Below are 19,787 nucleotides of genomic sequence, written 5' to 3'. Positions count from 1 at the left end.
AGAAATAGAAAGAGTAATAGAAAGCTTATTAGTAGTTAACTTGAGTCAGGAGTAGAGACTGGACAGTGACTGTAAACACAGAAACCATTTGGGGTCATAGAAACGTCCTATATCTTGAATACAGAGCTGGTTACACATGTGGTGCTTGTCAAAATTCATCAAACTATACACTTGATTTGTTTTTTTTAAATATATTTTTGTTATGAACAACAAGCAAACATACAAACATTTTTGACATGATTACAATCAGTAGCTCACAACATCATCACATAGCTGTGTATTCATCACCATCATCATTTTTTTGAACATTTGTATCCCTCCAGCAAAAAAAAGAAAAAACTCATACATGACATATCCCTTACCTTTCCCTCTCACTAACCACTAATACTTCAATCTACTTAAAAATTGGTTTATTTTACTCTATGTAAATTATACCTTAATAAATTTGACTTAAAATATTTTTAAAAAATCTCTAAGTTTAACTATAGCTGAGAACCAACAGCCAGCCAGCCAGCCAGCCAGCCATTTAACTAGGATTCATGAAGCTTTCACTTAGTGCCCATGCTTCAGAGAGTTAGTTACCAATCCACTGGAAGAGATCGTGAACTAAACAGCATCATCACTGGAACATGAAATCTGATAAAAGAATTATAAAGAACATGAAAGAAAAAGGGAATAACCAGCTATGGGTCCAGGGACAGCTTCGGAGACAATGAATTGAAGCACAAAGGATTAGCAGGAGCATATCTGAAATATCTAATGGATGTGGGGGAGAAAGCTTTCTATATAGAATAAAGTCAGGTACAAAGATGAAAATTTTGATGTTTCTAGAATATAGACTATTCAACTAAGAAAGCTGAAACCATGCCATGTAGGGCCTTGACTACTATACTAAGGCAGTTAATACTATTATTCTAGGGTGGGCCTGCTCGGGTTGCTCTGGTCAGTTTAGTGAGGTCTGCACTTTCAGGGTAGTCAATAGACCTCTGCTCTTCTCATACCTACAGTGTGCTAGTTATAGAGCATCATCAGAACTTTGCATTTATTGGCTTATTTAATATGTCTATTCAGAGCTGTGCTTTCCAAATTAGTAGTCAAAAGTCAGATGTAGCTACTTAAATTTAAACAAAATTAAAAATTCAGTGCCTCAATGAGATTGTGGGAAGACGACAAAGTAGGGAGCTCCAGGTCTCAGTTTTTCCACTAGAACAACCATTAATCAGGGAAGAACTGTCTGAAACAATGATTTTGAAACTCTGGAGGCCAGAGGAATGCTGTATAGCATCCAGTAAACAGCAGGAGGAAGAGGATGAAAAATTGCAATAAAGACCAGTAAATTGTACTCTCTCCGTGGCAGCAACCAATCCCCATCCCCCATTCTTTTCTTTGAAAAAAAGAGTAGTTTTATTGAGATATATTCATATACCATACTCTATCCAAAGCGTACTACTAATTTCTTTTAGTATATTCACAGGATTGTGGATTCATCACCACAAATTTAAAACATTTTCACTACTCCAAAAAGAAAACTTCACATGCCTTAGAGGTCACTTCTCAATCCCATTACCCTTCCCCATCCCTACATAATCCTAATCGAGTTCTGTCTCTATAGATTTATGTATATTTACATTTTATATAAATGGAATCATACAATATAAAATATTTTGTGTCTTCTTTCACACAGCATGTTTTTTAAATTATTATTTTCATAATTTAGAGAAATTGTAGGTTTACATAAAAGTTATGTTTTTCCACCAGAACAACAATTAAACATATATCCCCTAGTTGCTGATGCTTTGCATTAGTGTGGTACCTTTGTTTCAATTGATGAAAGAATATTAAAATAGTATTATTAACAATAGTCCGTAGTTTCTGTTAGGTCTATTTCTCCCATATACAACCCTGTTATTACAAGGTGTATCAGTGTCATATATTTGTTATACTTCATGAAAGAACATTCTTATACATGTGCTATTAACCCCAATCTATCATCCACAACAGAGTTCACTGTTACAGTCCCATGTTTTATCTTTTAATTTTCTTTCTAATAACATGCATAGCCCAAATCTTCTCCTTTCAGCCACATTCACCTACATAATTCAGTGCTGTTAACACTCACAATGTGCTAACATTGCCACCAGACATTTCCAAATCTTTGCATTCAACCTAAATGGAAATCCTGTACAAATTAAGCATCAGCCCCCCATTCTCCATGCCCAATCTATTCCCTAATAACCTATATCCTAGATTATGACTCTATGAATTTGCATATCATATACGAATATCATATTCTCCATCATCCCCAACAGAAACTTGGCATGAATTAAGAATTAACTTCCTATTCCCTACCCCACACCCCAGCCCCTGGAAACCCATAATCTAGGTTCTGACTCTGTGAATTTCGTTGTTCTAATTATTTCATACCAGTGAGATCATACAATAAGGTTATTTTGTGTTTGGCTTATTTCATGCAACATAATGTCTTCAAGGCTCATCCATGCTGTTGCATGCATCAATATTTCATTACTTTATACAAGTGAATAATATTCCACTGTACATATGTACAACATTTGGTTTAGCCATTCATCAGCTGATGGACACCTGGGTTGCATCCATCTTTTGAAAATTGTGAATAACGTCACTAAGAGTAGTGTGTAAATATTTGTTTGAGTCCCTAGTTTCAGTTCTTCTGGGGATATTCCTAGTAGCAGGATTGCTGGGTCATATGGTAATTTTATATTTAGCTTCCTGAGGAACTGTCAAATTTTCTTCCATAGCAGCTGCACCATTTTATATTCTTACCAGCAATTAGTAAGTGTTACTATTTCTGAACATCTTCCTAACACCTGTGATTTTCTGGGTTTTTTTTAAAGTAGTCATTCTAGTGGATATGAAATGATATTTCATTGAGGTTTTGATTTGCATTACCATAATAGCTAATAATGTTGAGCATCTTTTAACCTGCTTTTTAGCCATTTGTATATCTTCTTTGGACAACTGTTTAATCAAGTCTTTGGCATATTTATTTATTTATTTATTGCATGGGCAGGCACCAGGAAGCAAACCCAGGTCTCCGGCATCATAGAGCCACTGAGCCACCGTTGCACCAACCTGGCCCATTTTTAAAATGGGTTCTTTCTCTCTTTAATGTTCAGTCATAGGATCTCTTAAATATACTAGATATTAAAACTTATTAGCTATGTGGTTTCAAAATATTTTTTACCAATCTGTATGTTATCTTTTCACTTTCATGACAAGGTACTTTGATGCAAAAAGCATATAATTTTGAGAATGTCTCATTTATCTATTTTTTTTGTACTGCTTGTGCTTTGGGTATAAATTTTAAGAAACCATTGTCTAACACGAGACCCTAAAAGCTTTCATATAATTTCTTCAGGAGTAATATATTCCTGGATCTTATATTTAGGTATTCCATTCATTTTGATTTGAAAGTGATAGGTGTCCTCCTTAATTTTTTTCATTTTTTTAAATTGTGAAATATGTATACACAAAAACAGCAATAAATTTCCAGGTACATTTTAACAAGCACTTATAGCACAAATTTAAAGTTTGCTTGGGTTACAGTTCCACGATGATTCATTTTTTCTTTTCACTGCTCCAAGTCACTGGAGACTAACAGAAATATCAATATAATGATTCACCAGACATACTCACTTGTTAAATTCTATATTCTTTGTTACACTCCTCCTTCTCTTTAAATAACATACATACATAAAAGCTATTAATTTCAAATACATCACAACAATTAGCTGTCGAACAGATTTCAGAGTTTGGTATGGGTTACCATTCCACATTTTTAGTTTTTTACTAATAGCTGCTCCAGGATACTGGAGACCAAAAGAAATATCAGTATAACGATTTGGCAATCATACTCATTTGTTAAACTCTAACTTCTCTGTGCAACTCTACCATCACCTTTGATCTTTCTCTAACTCTTTAGGGGTATTTGGGTTATGCCCATTCTAACTTTTTCATGTTGGAAGGGGCTGTCAATAATATGGGATAGAGGATGGAACTAGTTGATGTTCTGAAAAGGCTAGCCCATCTGCATTTCAGGATTTATCAATCCAGGGAACCATCTGGAGGTTGTAGGTTTTGGAAAGCTACCCTAGTGCATGAAATCTTTGTACAATCTTATATAATGCCCCAGGTATTCTTTAGGATTGGCAGAGATGGTTTTGGTTGGGATTTGGCAAGTTATGATAGGTAGCAATGTCTAACTGAAGTACACATAACAGTGACTTCCAATGTAGCCTCTCGACTCTATTTGAACTCGCTCAGCCACTGATACCTGACTTGTTACATTTCTTTTCCCCTGTTTTATCAGGATGTTATTGTTGATTCCATGGTGCCAGGGCCTGGCTCATCCCTGGGAATCATCTCCAATGTGGCCAGGGAGAACTTTCATCCCTGGATGTCATGCCCCACGTAGCGGGGAGGGGAAAGGTTTCTCATGCAGAGTTGGGCTTAGAGAGAGAGAGCGCCACATCTGAGCAACAAAAGCAGTCCTCTGGAGGTGACTCTTAGGCATACCTATAGGTAGGTTAAGCTTCTCCGCCACATACATAAGCTTCACAAGAACAAGCCTCAAGATCAGGGGCTTGGCCTATTGATTTGGGTGTTCCTAATGTTTGGCACCTCCTTAATTCTTTTACACATGGATTTCCAGTTCTCCCAGCATCATTTGTTGAAGAGACAACTCTTTTCCAACTGAATGGACTTAGCGTCTTTGTCAAAAATCAGCTGGCCGGGCATGGGGGCAGGTAGGCAAGACCCAGATGGCGGCTTAGTGAGGTGTGGGATCTAGTTCCTCCTCCAGGGCAGCTAGTAAATAGCCAGGAACAGTACAGAACAACTGCTGGGGCCATGTCAGGGACCAGAAACACACCATACCCCAGACTGGACAATCTGGACCGGCTGCGAGCCCACCCAGAACCTTGATTTCCCCAAGCTGTGGCAGCTGGCGCCCCTCCCCCACAGGCTGTTCCCAGAGGGTATAGGAAAGAGACTGTACCAGCAGTGGGGGCTAAGTGCAGCCAAGCTCCAATTGAGGAATTAATTAACAAATTCTGACTACTAAAAATAGGCCTCCAGCACAGCTGAACCTTGAGTAAAAGCTGAGGTTGCTGGTTTTTGCCCCAGAGCAGAGGGGACAGAGTCTAGGTCCTGAGGGAAAGGAGGGGGTACATAGGACTTGGAGATACACAGAGCAACATACCAACTTAAGCTCTTGATTGGCAAACCCGAGCAACAGGGGTCCTGCTCTGAAAAGGATTTTTGTTTTTCTTTTTTTGGGGGCTGTGTTTCTACGGCTTGACTACTCTTTAGATACAGCTGCAGGGCTTCTCCAACTCCAACTACCCCAGACACAGGCAGAATTAAGCTTGTTTGAGAGCTTGTCTGGAGGCTGTGCCTTCCCCAGGACAGGGGTGGGGCCCAGCTCAGGTGGACTCCCTCCCTCAAGAAATTCACACCCTAGGGTCTAGACTTTAAGGCATATTACAAAGCTACAGTGGTCAAAACAGCAAGGTACTGGCATAAAGATAGACATACTGACTAATGGAATCAAATAGAGTGGTCAGATATAGACCCTCTCATCTATGGACAATTGATCTTTGATAAGGCAGTCAAGCCAACTCACCTGGGACAGAACAGTCTCTTCAATAAATGGTGCCTAGAGAACTGGATATCCATATGCAAAAGAATGAAAGAGGACCTGTATCTCACACCCTATACAAAAATTAACTCAAAATGGATCAAAGACCTAAACATTAGATCTAGGATCATAAAACTTTTAGTAGAAAATGTAGGGAAGTATCTTATAGATCTTATAATAGGAGGCAGTTTCCTAGACCTTACACCCAAAGCACAAGCACTGAAGAAATAAACAAATGGGAACTTCTCAAAATTAAACACTTTTGTGCATCAAAGAACTTTGTCAAGAAAGTAAAAAGACAGCCTACACAATGGGAGACAATATTTGGAAATGGTATATCAGATGGTATATCAGATAAGGGTATAGTATCCAGAATATATAAAGAGATTGTTCAACTCAACAACAAAAAGACAAACAACCCAATTACAAAATGGGCAAAAGACCATGAACAGACACTTCTCAGAAGAGGAAATACAAATGGCCAAAAGGCACATGAAAAAGTGATTTTCACTTTCTTATTATTAATGTATATGTTGAAGGCTATAATTTCCCTCTTACACTTGCCTTCACTGCATACCATAAATTTTGATACATTGTGCTGTCATTTACATCCATCTCAAAATATACTGATTTCCCTTGCAATTTCTTTTCTGATCCACTAATTGTTTAAGAGAGTGTTATTTAACTTTCATATATTTGTAGATTTTCCAGTTCTCTGCCTGTTACTCATTTCCAGCTTCATTCTGTTGTGGTCAGAGAAGATGCTTTGTACGATTTCAATAGTTCTAAATTTATTGGGAATTGTTTTGTGACCCAACTTCTGGTCTATCCTAGAGAATGATACATGTGGATTTTTGAAAAGAATGTATATCCTACTGTTTTTGGGTGCAATGTTCTGTGTATCTCTTTTCATTTCTCATATTATTCAAGTTCTCTGTTTCCTTATTCAGTCTCTGTCTAGATGTGCTACCCACTGATAACAGTAGGTATTGAAATCTCCAACTATTATTGTAGAGGTATCTATTTCTCCCTTCAGTTTGTCAGTGTTTGCCTCATGCACAATGTTTAGGTGCATAAAATTTATGGTAGTTATTTTTTCTAGGTGGATTTCTTCTGCCTGTTGAAATCTGCTGATAAATGCCTTGTGAGTTTTCAATCTCTACTGTTCTGCATTTCATTCCCATAATTCTGTTATGTTCCTTTTTATACTTTCAAATTCTACTTTATGCTCACACATTGTCTTCTTGATATCCTTTGTCTTTTTACACATGTTTTCCTTCATCTTGAATTGATTCAGCAGATTTGTTTGAACATCTTTGGTTGTTTGAACACTTTCATTAATATATAATGTCCATGTTTGTCTCTTATAACAGATTTTGACTTAAAGTATATTTAGTCTGATATACTTTTTTGCTTAGTATCTACATGGAAAATGTTTCTCCATCCATTCACATCCAACCTGTTTATATCTTTGGGTCTAAGAAGAATTTCTAAGAAACAATGTATGGTTGGATCATGATTTTCATTTTTTTTTAATCTATTCTGCCAGCCTTTATCTTTTGATCGGGGAGTTTAATCCATTAACATTTACTGTTATGATAAAGGCAGTACTTCAACCATTATGTCCTTTGGTTTCTATAGGTCATATCCCTTTTTTAATTGATAAATATATATACATTTTTGGGGAGTCAATCTTTTCCTTTATTGCAAACTCCTTTTCTGTATAATTGATCTTTGTAATGTACCTAATGGATCCTTTTCTCATTTCTGTTTCTGTATATTTTAAAAATACTTTCTTTGTAGTTATTCCTGGGGTTTATATTACATAACCTATATCTATAACCTTATAATTTTAAAAGATACCAACTTAGCATAAATAACATACACATTCTTTATGTTGCTTTTGTCCCACTTATTATATTTTGCACATCCATTATCAGAAAATAAGCCTATTTCTTGTCCAATTGTATTCTGATTTTTTTTTTCCTGAATGTTTTATTTAGGATCATGTCATTTATGAAAAGGGATAATTTTTCTTCTTTTTCAATATAGATGCCTTTTATTTCTTTTTCTTGCCTACTTGCTATGCCTAGCACCTCCACAATGTTCAGTAGCAATAGTGAAAGTGAACACCCTTGTCTTTTCTATCTTAAGCAGAAAGCTTTCAGTATTTTATTATCAAGTATGATCTTATCTGAGGTTTTGGGTTTTTTTTTTTCCTTTGAAAAGGTGTGGGTTACAGAACAATCATACATAAAATACAGGAATCCCATATACCAGCCTATTAATAACACCTTACATTGGTGTGAAACATTTGCTACAATTGGTGAAAGATCTGTGGGTTTTTCATAAATTCACATTATTACACTAAATTCACTCCTATTCCATTTTTTTTTCAAAAGCCTTTTCTGCATAAACTTAGATGATCACTTGTACATGTGTCTGAATTTTTTACCTTCATTTTTATTAGTGGTGCATTACATCAACTGGTCTACATGGCCCACCTTTGCATGACTGGGATAAATCCTACTTGATCATTATATATAATCTTTTTAATGTACTGATATATTCCGTTTGCTGTTATGTTGAAGGTTTTTACATCTACATTCATAAGATAAATTGGTATGTGATATTTTTCTTGTATATCTTTTATCTGGCTTTGGTATTAGGGTGATAGAATGAGTTAGGAAGTGTTACCTCCTCATCAACTTTTTGGAAGCATATGAGCAGGATTGGCGTTAATTCTTCTTGGAATGTTTTGTCAAATTCACCAGTGAAGCCAGCAGTTCGTGGACTTTTACTTGTTGGGAGGTTTTCATACTGACAAAATCTCTTGTTACTTGTCTGTTGAAGTCTTCTATTTCTTCTTGATTCAGATGAGGTAATTTGCATGTTTCTAGTAATTTATTTAATCTAGTTCAACTAATTTTTGGCATACAATTGTTCCCACTGTCCCTTATAATCCTTTTATATCTGTGGGGTCAGTAGTCATATGCCCTCTTTCATTTTTCATGTCATTTTATTTGCATCTTCTCGCTTCTCATATTTTCAGTCTAGATAAAAGATTGTTGACTACTTGATCTTTTCAAAGAACTCATTTTTTGTTTCACTGATTTGTTTTCTGTATTCTGACTCATATGAACTAAAGATTGGAGTTGCATATTGAGAATACAGTACTGCTGGGTTTTGCATGCACCCTTTTAGTTACCCTTACTGATGATCTTCATTTCTTCACTCAACTCCAAGCCACTCTCTGATTTTTTTCCTTTCAATCTGCAGAACTCCTTTTAGTAATTTTTGTAGGGCAGGTTTCTTGAGGACAAATCCTCCCAATTTCTGTTTACCTGTGAAAATTTTAAACACTCCCTCATTTTTGAAGGACACATTATTCAGATAAAGAATTTTTGGCTGCTGGTTTTTCTATTTCAGTACCTTAAATATATCATACTACTGCTTTATCACCTCCATGATTTCTGATGAGAAATCAGCACTTTTCTTATTGAGGATCCATTGTATGTGATGAATCACTTTTCTCTTGCTGCTTTCAAAATTCTCTTTCTCTTTGGCATCTGACATTCTGGTTAATATGTGTCTCAGAGTAGGTCTATTCAGATTTACTTGGATCAGGGTAAACTGACTACTTGGACATAAATATCTATGTCTTCCATAAGCGTTGGGAAATTTTCGTCCATTATTTCCTCAAATATTCTTTTTGCCCCCATTCCTTCTCCTTTCCTCCTAGGAAACGCATGATACATATGTTTCTGCACTTCAGGCTGTTACTCAATTCCCTGAGGCTCATTTTTTTTATTCTTTTTTCTATCTGTTCTTTAGACTGTATGATTTCAATTATCCTGTTTCTTCTAGTTTGCTGATTCTTTCTTCTGCCTGTCCAAATCAGTTGACCTATGCCTCTAGTGGATTTTTAATCTCTACTGTTATGCATTTCATTCCCATAATTTCTGTTATGTTCCTTTTTTTTTCTTCTTCTTTTTTTGGCATGTATAGGCTCTGGGAAACAAACCCAGGTCTCCAATATGATGTCAGTCAAGAATTCTGCCACTGAGCCACTGTTGCACCATCTATATTCCTTTTTATACTTTCAAATTCTTCTGTATGATCATACATTGTCTTCTTGATATCCTTTATCTCTTTACATATTTTCCTTCAACAGATTAGTTGTTCCAACTTCTGAGTCCCATCCCAAGTTTTAATTTATTCCCTTGACTGAGCCACATCTTCCTGTTTCTTAGTATGACTTGTAATTTTTTGCTAATGTCTAGGCATCTGATTATCTCAATGAGGGTCCATTTCTCACATTGTCCACAATATTACTGTTGGTTGGCTTTGTGTTAAGGTTTCTTCTTTAATATTTAGTCTAACTTACTCTAGACCTTTAGAAGAACCTGTGTTTAACTGTTCAGATTTTCTCAATTCCTCTTCATCTGATTTTTGCCCTTGATATGTGGTGCAATTTTTAGGACTGCACTTTTTTGTGCAATTGTTCTATCTCCAGAAGAGGGCTTCTTTTCTTCTGTACCTTCTCCAGGAATCTGAATCTGTTCTGCTTTGTTTTGTGTAGAATTTTCTCTTCAGCTCCTGTGATTTCTTTAAATTCTCTCCCTCACTCAGTGCCCCCATTTCCTTATACAGGACCCAATCTATCTTTCAGCAGCTCATTTTAACTTCAGTCCCTTTTTTACCTGTGAGGCTTCTCTTTCTCTTGTTTCTTCCTTGTTAGGGTATCTCATCCCAGGGGGTCAGATGGGATAAATCCAGAAAGGTGGGTCACTTCAGAAAGGTCCATTTTGCCTTTAGGTGGTCCAGCTAACTGAAACTGGATTGAGTCAGGGCACACAATTCTGGCAAACATTTCTATCATAATTTCTCTTCCCCCACCACCTGGAGGCTATTCTCTAGGCAGCATTCCTCAGCAGCTTGTGCTCACCCTGGGTCTCTGTGGACTTAGGTCTCTGTGCCTGGCTTTGCATGGAGTTCTAACTCTCTGCCATGAGTTGCTCTACACTTGCTTTCTACAATAGGAGGGGCACACCCCATGCTGTCTCTGTGCGACTCCCAAGTTGGCAGAATGGAGTGAAGGGAAAGAGAATGGGAATCAGCAGGCAAACCGGGACAGAATTTTTCTACCTGATATTTTTCTGTTTCTTAGATTCACGGTTTGTGGATTCCTTCTCCAGTCTCAATTATACTCCAGAGTTCTAAGTAAATGGAATTTTTCCTTTTATTTGCTAAATTTCTGGGGAGGTTTTTTCAACAGATGTCTTATATCACCATGTTGATGATGCCACTTATCATCACTCTTGAGGCAGGCCACTGTGGGGTCCAGCCCCTGGCTAGCTCATGGTAACAGAGAGGGGCATAAAAATCCTCTTCCTCAAGACCGTGGGTATACATGGCCGATCACTGATCATGGCATTTGATTAATGACTTCAGACACTGGGGAACTGGCTTGAAGGGCAGCGACTGTTTCAATCCACTCCAGACAGGGGCAACAGTGGCCATTGTTTCAGTACACCCTGAAGGAGGGTGGCAGCCATCATTTATTCAAACCACCCCAGACAGGGGCCGAGTTAGAAGAGGCCTAAAGATGCTACATCTCTCAAGGCTGAAGGGCTGCGTTTGCTGGGTAGGCCAGGGAAGCTCAGCTTTGGAGAGCTCTTGGTACCCCTTCTGATACCCTTCCCAGGACATGTTGGAGCCATCTGCACTTCTTCATGGGGCCCTGACCCTGTTTCAGCTGGATAAGACTGACCTGAAAAAGTCCTTTCAGGCATACCCCCACTACCAGAATTTGCCCTCCAGTTAAAAGTAGTGAGAGATTAGAAAAAGAAGCACAAACTAAACTCAAAGCAAGCAGAAGTAAGAAAATAACAAAGATTGGAGTGGAAGTAAATGAAAGAAAAACCAATAGAGGGAACCAACAAAACCAAAAGCCATTCTATGAAAAGATCAATAAATTCAGAAACCTTTAGCTAGGCTGCCAAAGAAAAAAAAGAGAGTGTATACAAATAATGAAAATTAGAAATGAAAAGGGGGACATTACTACCAGCCCCCCTGAAATAAAAAGGGTTTAAAAGGACTCTATGAACAAATGCACATCAAAAAATCAGATAATCTAGATAAAATGGACAAATTCTTAGAAACACACAAACTGCCTGCACCGACTCAAGAAGTAGATGATCTCAACAAACCAAGTACTTGTAAAAAGATGGAATCAGTAATCAAAACCTCCCAACAAGTTATAAAGAGAAGGCAGGGTTTAACAAATGAGCATTATTGCTGAATCATTATATTGATATTTCTTTTATTCGCCAGTATCTTGGAGCAGCAAAAGTAAAAACTTGTGGAATTATAACACATACCAAACAATGAAATCTGTTCTACAACTAATTGTTGTGGTGTGCTTTGAAATTTATTGCTTTTTTGTATATATGTTACTTTTCACATACAAAAAAGTTAACTGTAATGATAAATACACAGCTACATGGTGAAAAAATTTAATGTAATCATGCACTGCATTAAAGAATAAAGAATTGAAAATCTTAAAAAAAACAAAAACAAAAACAAAACTCCCAACAAAGAAAAGCCCATGACTAGAGGGATTCACAGATGAATTCCACCAAACATTCCAAGAAGAATTAACTCCTATTCTGCTCAAACACTTCCAAAAAGTTAAACAGGAGTGAATACTACATAACTCATTCTATTAGTCCAACATCATCCTCATACCAAAACCAGATAAAGATACAACAAGAGAAAACTACAGAACAATATCTCTTATGAATGCAAACATCATGAATAAAATACTAGCAAACTGAATCCAAAAGCATATTAAAATAATTACACAATATGATCAAGTGGGATTTATCCCAGGTATACAAGGTTGATTGACCATAAGAAAATCAATTAATGTACTATACCACATCAACAGAATGAAGGGGAAAAAAAACCCACATATGATCATCTCAAATGACACAGAAAAGAAATTTTACAAAATCCAGCACTCTTTCTTAAAACACTTAGAACACCAGGAATAGAAAACTTCCTCAATATGATAAAACGCATATATAAAAAGCCCACAGCTAACAACTGACAGCTTTCCCTCTAAGATCAGGAACAAGACAATGAAATCTACATTAAAATTTTCATTCAAAATAGCAACTATTTCTAAAACTACAAAACACCACTAAAAGAAATCAAAGAAGATATAAATAAATGAAAGGATATTCCATGTTTATGGATTAAAAGACTGAATACCATTAAGAAGACTAACTAGCATTAAAAATACTGATATCATTATAGAGTCAACAAAATCCCAGTAAAAATTCCAACACTCTTCTTTCAGAAATGGAAAAGCCAATCATCCAATTTATATGGATGGGGACAATCAAATCAATAGGCTGAGCCCTCAATCTTCAGGGTCGCCCCTATGAAACTTATTCCTGCAAAAGATAAGCTAAGCCTATTTACAATTAGGGCTAAGAGTCACCCCCAGAAAACCCCTTTTGTTGCTCAGATATGGCCTCTTTCTCTAAGCCGACACGGCAAGTGAACTCACTGCCCTCTCCCTCTACATGGGACATGACTCCCAGTGTGGCAACATGGAACAGAAATCCTGGGATGCGACAGGACCCAGCATCAAAGGATTAAGAAAACCTTCTTGACCAAAAGGGGAAAAAGACAAATTAGACAAAATAAAGTGTTAGTGGCTGAGATATTTCAAACAGAGTCAAGAGATAATCTGGAGGTTATTTTTATTTTTATGCATTATATAGATATCCCCATTTTTAGTTTATGATGTATTGGAGTAGTTGGAGGGAAGTACCTGAACTGTAGAGCTGTGTTCCAATACCCTTGTTTCTTGAAGATGATTGTATAATGACATAGCTTTTACAATGTAACTATGTGATTATGAAAACCTTGTGCCAGATGCTCCTTTTAATGGGATAGGGACAGATGAGTAAAAACTATGTGTTCTAGTTTGTTAGCTGCTGGAATGCAATATACCAGAAACGGAATGGCTTTTAACAAGGGGAATTTAATGAGTTGCTAGTTTACAGTTCTAAGGCCGAGAAAATGTCCCAATTAAAACAAGTCTATAGAAATGTCCAATCAAAGGCATCCAGGGAAAGATACCTTGGTTCAAGAAGGCTGATTAAGTTCAGGGTTTCTCTCTCAGCTGGAAGGGCACATGGTGAACACAGCATCATCTGCTAGCTTTCTCTCCTGGCTTCCGATTTCATGAAGCTCCCCAGGAGGCATTTTCCTTCTTCATCTCCAAAGGTCACTGGCTCGTGGACTCTCTGCTTCGTGGTGCTGCAGCATTCTCTGCTCTCTCTGAATCTCCCTGAATCTCTCATTCTCCAAAATGTTTCCTCTTTTATAGGACTTCAGAAACTAATCAAGATCCACTCAAATGGGTGGAGACATGTCATCCCTAATCCAGTTTAACAACCATTCTTAACTAAATCACATCAACCAGGGAAATGATCTCATTACAGTTTCAAATATACAGTATTGAATAGGGATTATTCTACCTTTAAGAAATGGGATTTATATTAAAACATGGCTTTTCTTAGGGGGCATACTTCCTTTCAAACCAGCACACTATGGATAAAAAATAAAGAAATAATAGGGGAACAAAGGTTAAAATAAAATGGGTACATGAAAATACTAGTGGTCAATGAGAGAGAGGGGTAAGGGGTATAGTATGTATGAGTTTTTTCTTTTTTTGTTTTACTTCTTTTTCTGGAGAGATGGAAATAAAAAAATGATCATGGCAATGAATACACAACTCTGTGATGATATTGTGAGCCACTGATTGTATACCATGTATGGAATGTTTGATATTAAGAATGTGTGTTTGTATGTTGTTTTATTAATAAAAATACATATTTTTAAAAACTACAATTTTCAACTTGAAAAAAAAATTTATATGGAAGGGTAAGGGGCCCCAAATAGCTAAAACCATCTTGAGAAGAATGAAGTTGGAGGGGCTCACATGTCCTGATCGTAAAACATATTACAAAGCCATAGTAATCAAAACAAAATGGTTCTGACACAAAGACAGACATACAGACCTATGGAAATGAATTGAGAATTCAAAATCAATCCTATTTATGGCCAACAATTTTTTTTTTGTCAGTTTTATTCATCATTGTTAAGATGGCCTTCAATAGGTGAAAGGGTAAACTATAGCACATTCATACCATGGAATATTATTCAGTGATTCAAATAAATGTGCTATCAAGCTGTAAAAAGACATGGAACAAGCTGAAATGAGTATTGCTAAATGAGAGTAGCAATCTGGAAAGACGGCATACTATAAGATGCTAAATATATGACATTCTGGAAAAGACAAAACTATAGCAACAACAAAAATTTCAATGGCTGCCATGTATTCATGGGGAGGAAAAACACATGAATAGTAGAGTGCAAAGTACTTTTAGGACAGTTAAAACTATTCTGTATGACACTGAAAAATGGTGGATATGTGACATCATACATTTTTCAAACTCATAGAACCAACTCATTTTTTTAATATCAAAATATATTTTATTCTGAACCTCTTTCAAATCTGATTCAAATTACAGTTGTCAAAGCAATACAATGAAAAGGGAAACTGCAACAACAACTACAAAAATGTGCCTAAGAAGGATAAAAGGGTCAATGGAGACAAATCATTGTGATGTGGAACCAAAATACATCCTAAGTACATGGCCCAGCACAGCATCTGTATCAGTCTTCCTTACACAATAATCGTGAAAACCGAACAATAAAAGTTTTTTAACACGTACAAAAAACTGTGATGGGCTGGTTTACACTTTTACAACAGTTTTAAAGTTAACTGAACAACCAAAGAAATGATGCAGACATTTTAATCCTGTGCTATCGACAATTTCAAAGAATTAGAACCAAAGATTTGTAAAAATAAAAATAAAAGCATTAGCCAACTCATTTTTCATATGGAGACAAAGACTACTCAATTAGGAAAGAATAATCTCTTCAACAAATGGTGCTGGGAAGATAGATCTCCATTTACAAAAAAAAAAGAATAACAAGGAGATCCCCTTGCTCACAGCATATATAAAAATTAACTCAAAATGGATAAAAGAAATAAATATAAGAACAGTACTATCAAACTCCTAGAAGAAAATGTAAGGAAATAACTTCAGGACCTTATATTAGGCAATGGTTTCTTAGACTTTATATGCAAAGCACAAACAACAAAAGAAAAAATAGATAAACAGGACTTGATCAAAATAAAAAACTTTTGTGCCTCAATGGACTTTATCATGAAAGTGAAACAACAACCTATACGATGGGAAAAATGTTTCGAAACCATATATCTGATTAAGGTTTAATACCCAGAATATAAAAAGAAATCCTTCAATTTGACAACAAAAAGACAAACCAATTTAAAAATGGGCAAAAGAATAGACATCTCTTCAAAGATATGCATGGCTTGAAAGCACATTAAAAGATGCTCAACCTCATTAGCTATCAGGGAAATTCAAATCAAAACCAGAATGAGATACCATTTCACACTCATTAGAATGGATGCTATTTAAAAAATGGAAAGTAACAAGTGTTGGAGAGGATGCAGAGAAATAGGAACATTCATTTATTACTGATGGCAATATAAAACGGTGCAGCTGCTGTGGAAAACAGTTTGGCAGTTTCTCAGACAGCAAAGAACTATCATATGATGTGGCAATCCCACTACTCAGTATATACCCAAAAGAATTGAAAGTAGGGACTCAGATATGTTCATAGCGTTGTTGTTCATAATTGCCAAAAGATGGAAGCAATCTGTGTCCATCAACTGATGAATGGGTAAACAATATGCATACAGTGGAATATTACTTAGCCCTAAAAAGGAATGAAGACACACAAACACATAAACATACATATACACACACTCACACACTCACACACCCCCCACACAGGGAGAACCATGTAACAATGAAGGTAGGGAATGGAGTGATTCAGGTGCAAGGCGAGGAACACCAATGATTGCTGACAACCACCAGAAACTGGAAGAAACAAGGAAGGATTCCTCCTTAGAACCTTTGCAGGGAGCATAACCCTGCCAACATCTTGATTTCAGACTTTCAGCTTCCAGAACTGTGAGAGAATAAATTTGTGTTGTTTTAAGCCACTAAGTTTGTAGTAATTTAGAATAGCAGCCCTATGAGACTAAAATAATAATCTAAAAATAATAAAAGTATATTCTGAATTGCCTGGATATATAAGAGTACGGGATCTCAATTTCAGTGCCCACATTGCATTTGTGTTTATAAATATGTAATGCTAAGTAGTTATAACAGTAGAAAATCATTGGCTTGGAATTTCAGAATATCATGTGCTTCATATCAACAACGTATCTTCAATGATATATTCTGATAAAAAATATATTTTCATAATTGCAATACAAGTTTTTAAACCAAATGTTACCCACTTAAAAATGTAAGCCATCAAGAACTGTCCCAACTGGTGTATCCCCAGAGAGACTGCCGTAGCATCACATATGACAATGATGATAGGATCTAGCTGAGAGAATTATAGAGGACATGAGTCATTTTGCCATTGAGCATGCACTCCATCAATAGTACCTTGAATTTGTATTAGGGGACACAACCCTTCCCACCCCCACCTTCATGTTGGCTGGTACTCTCAGCCAATATGCTTGGGGTAAAGGTAAATTAAGCCCTAATGAATGTAACTCAAGCTAAGCCAATCAGTACATTCCATCCTTCTGAAACTTAATTCCAGGATTTTTTTTTCTTTTTGACCCTTTGGGGATGGGCTGAGCTTGCTCTTCCACTACATCGGAGTCTAGGATAAAGTGATCCTGAATTATAATATTAATAACAATAATAATGTTCATAGAAGCTATCTCTTAGATAGTACTTACTAATGATTATTACTCTTCTAAGCATCTCATACATATTAACTCACTAATCCTAAACACTACACTGTGAAGTAGGTATCCCCATTTTACAGATGAATAAGCTGAGTCACAGAACAGTTGTATCATTTTCCCAAAGTCACCCATCTAGGAATTGGTAAAACCAAGATTTAGACTTGGTAGTCTAGTTCCATAGCCCATACTCTAAGTCATTCGTTATATATATTTCCTTGCTGACACTGCTGGAATCCTTCAAGCAGAGGCAAAGTTGAGCTAAGAAATGGATCCAGTTGACATCATTTCATCACTGAGTCAGGTCATTGCTGCAGATATCCCTATTTATATATTTTTCAGTTTAGTGCAAGAAACAAATCCCTTCTTTTACTTATGCCACACTGAGAGGATTTTCTTCACAATAGGAGACAATTCTAACCAAAAAGATCAACGACATGCCTCTGAGTGGTCATCTGCAGCATGGCGAATCATATCAGCACCATACATAGAGCACTGAAGCTAACTGCTCCTCAATATTATGATGATTATTTTTAATTGGTAATCATAAAAGAATCCTTTTAAACATTTCTGATATATGTATGGTGTTTAGATGCTGTGCCGGTTTGAAACTGTTGTGTACCCCAGAAAAGCCATGTTCTTTAATCCTGATTCAATATTGTTGGGTGGAATCTTTTTAATTAAGTTGATTCCATGAAGATGGGTCCCTCCAATTGTGGGTGGGACCTTTTGATTAGATGGTTTCGATGGAGATGTGTCTCCACCCATTCAAGGTGGGTTTGCTTACTGGAGCCCTTTAAAAGGGAACCATTTTGGAAAAAGCTTTAGAGCCCATGTAGCCAGAGACCTTCAGAGATGAAGAAGGAAAATGCCTCTTGGGAAGCTTCATGGAACAAGAAGCCTGGAGAGAAAGCTAGCAGACATCGCCATGCTCGTTATGTACCTTTTCAGTTGAGAGAGAAACCCTATACATCATTGGCCTTCTTGAATCAAGGTTTCTTTCCCTGGATACCTTAGATTGGAACCACCAACTTGCAAGTTAATAAATTCCCCTTTTTAAGAGCTGTTGCAGTTCTGGTATATCACATTCCAGTAGCTTGCAAACTAGAACAGACACATAGAAAATAAATTTACCCCCATGCTTTTTGAACAGTCAATTATAAAGGAATATAAGTAGACATAATAAAAGCAATGAACGTGTTTTAGCCAAGTGAAGGTCAAATGACATCATGACGTACTACACAAATCAAAGTTTCGCAATGACTTGAATAGAGAAAAATGGTAGGAGGACTGAGTCATCGGATAGCACTCAGTAGTACAGGCATGCCGAAATTAAAAGAGCCTGGGAACAATTTAGTTACAGCGAAAATGTATCATTTCACTGGATTTGAATTTTGTTCTTATTTAATATATGAATTTGCTTTTTGTTTATATTTGTATTAAAAGGTTATATACTGAAACACCATTTCATGTTTGTATATACTGAAATAACACTATAATAAAAATAATTTAAATCAGCACTGCAGGTCCAAGACAAATTATTTCCCTTAAAAGGAATTTGTACATTCCTCAAATTTGAGAACTACTGCCATGAGCAGCAAGAAGCCAAACCAGTTTTGAAGGAGAGCAATATGATGAAACTCATCCTTTTCTTCTCATAAGATCCATATCTTTACCAAAACTGTTTCATCAAAATGCTGTCTAATTTCCCATTCATAGCCATGTTCATTTTTGCTCACCTCATTCTTCCTAAAACAGGGCTCTGACCACAGTATTATCAGTAAGAATTTACTCAAATAATAACTAACCTAAGTGAGGAGTTCCAGAAATGCCGGACTGTGGACTTAAAAACAACAACTTCCTTAGAAAAAATGTACAGCTCAAATGGATGGTTATCTTCTGAAATGTTTGTCAAAAGACAGAAGTTCCTCTGGTAGGCACCCCTCAGGTCTTAGGTTGTTTCTGGCACTCTCATATGAGTGAGAGAAGTTGGAAGCTGGTCCCTGTCATCCCTTCATTCTCTTATCTCCTGCACAGTGGTACCCAGGACAAGATGCAAAACACTCAGAAATACATCATGAATGAAACAAAGTTGAAGGCAAAAATGCTTAATCTCTTGAAGACTTCAAGAAAAAGACACTAAAAAAGAAAGCTGAGAGGGTTTGG

The 19,787-nt window shown here is 36.5% G+C and overlaps 1 protein-coding gene across 7 annotated transcripts in view; it reads right to left on the bottom strand.

Annotated features, from left to right (window-relative positions):
• Positions 1-19,787, bottom strand: part of STIM1 (stromal interaction molecule 1) — a 311,883-nt gene that overhangs the window by 59,790 nt on the left and 232,306 nt on the right. The gene's annotated exons all lie outside the window — the stretch shown is intronic.

The sequence above is a fragment of the Tamandua tetradactyla genome, chromosome 8 (assembly GCF_023851605.1).
Source record: "Tamandua tetradactyla isolate mTamTet1 chromosome 8, mTamTet1.pri, whole genome shotgun sequence".
Classification (NCBI taxonomy): domain Eukaryota; kingdom Metazoa; phylum Chordata; class Mammalia; order Pilosa; family Myrmecophagidae; genus Tamandua; species Tamandua tetradactyla.
Note: the sequence above shows the minus strand (reverse complement) of the source record. Positions and strands in the feature narration are given on the sequence as shown.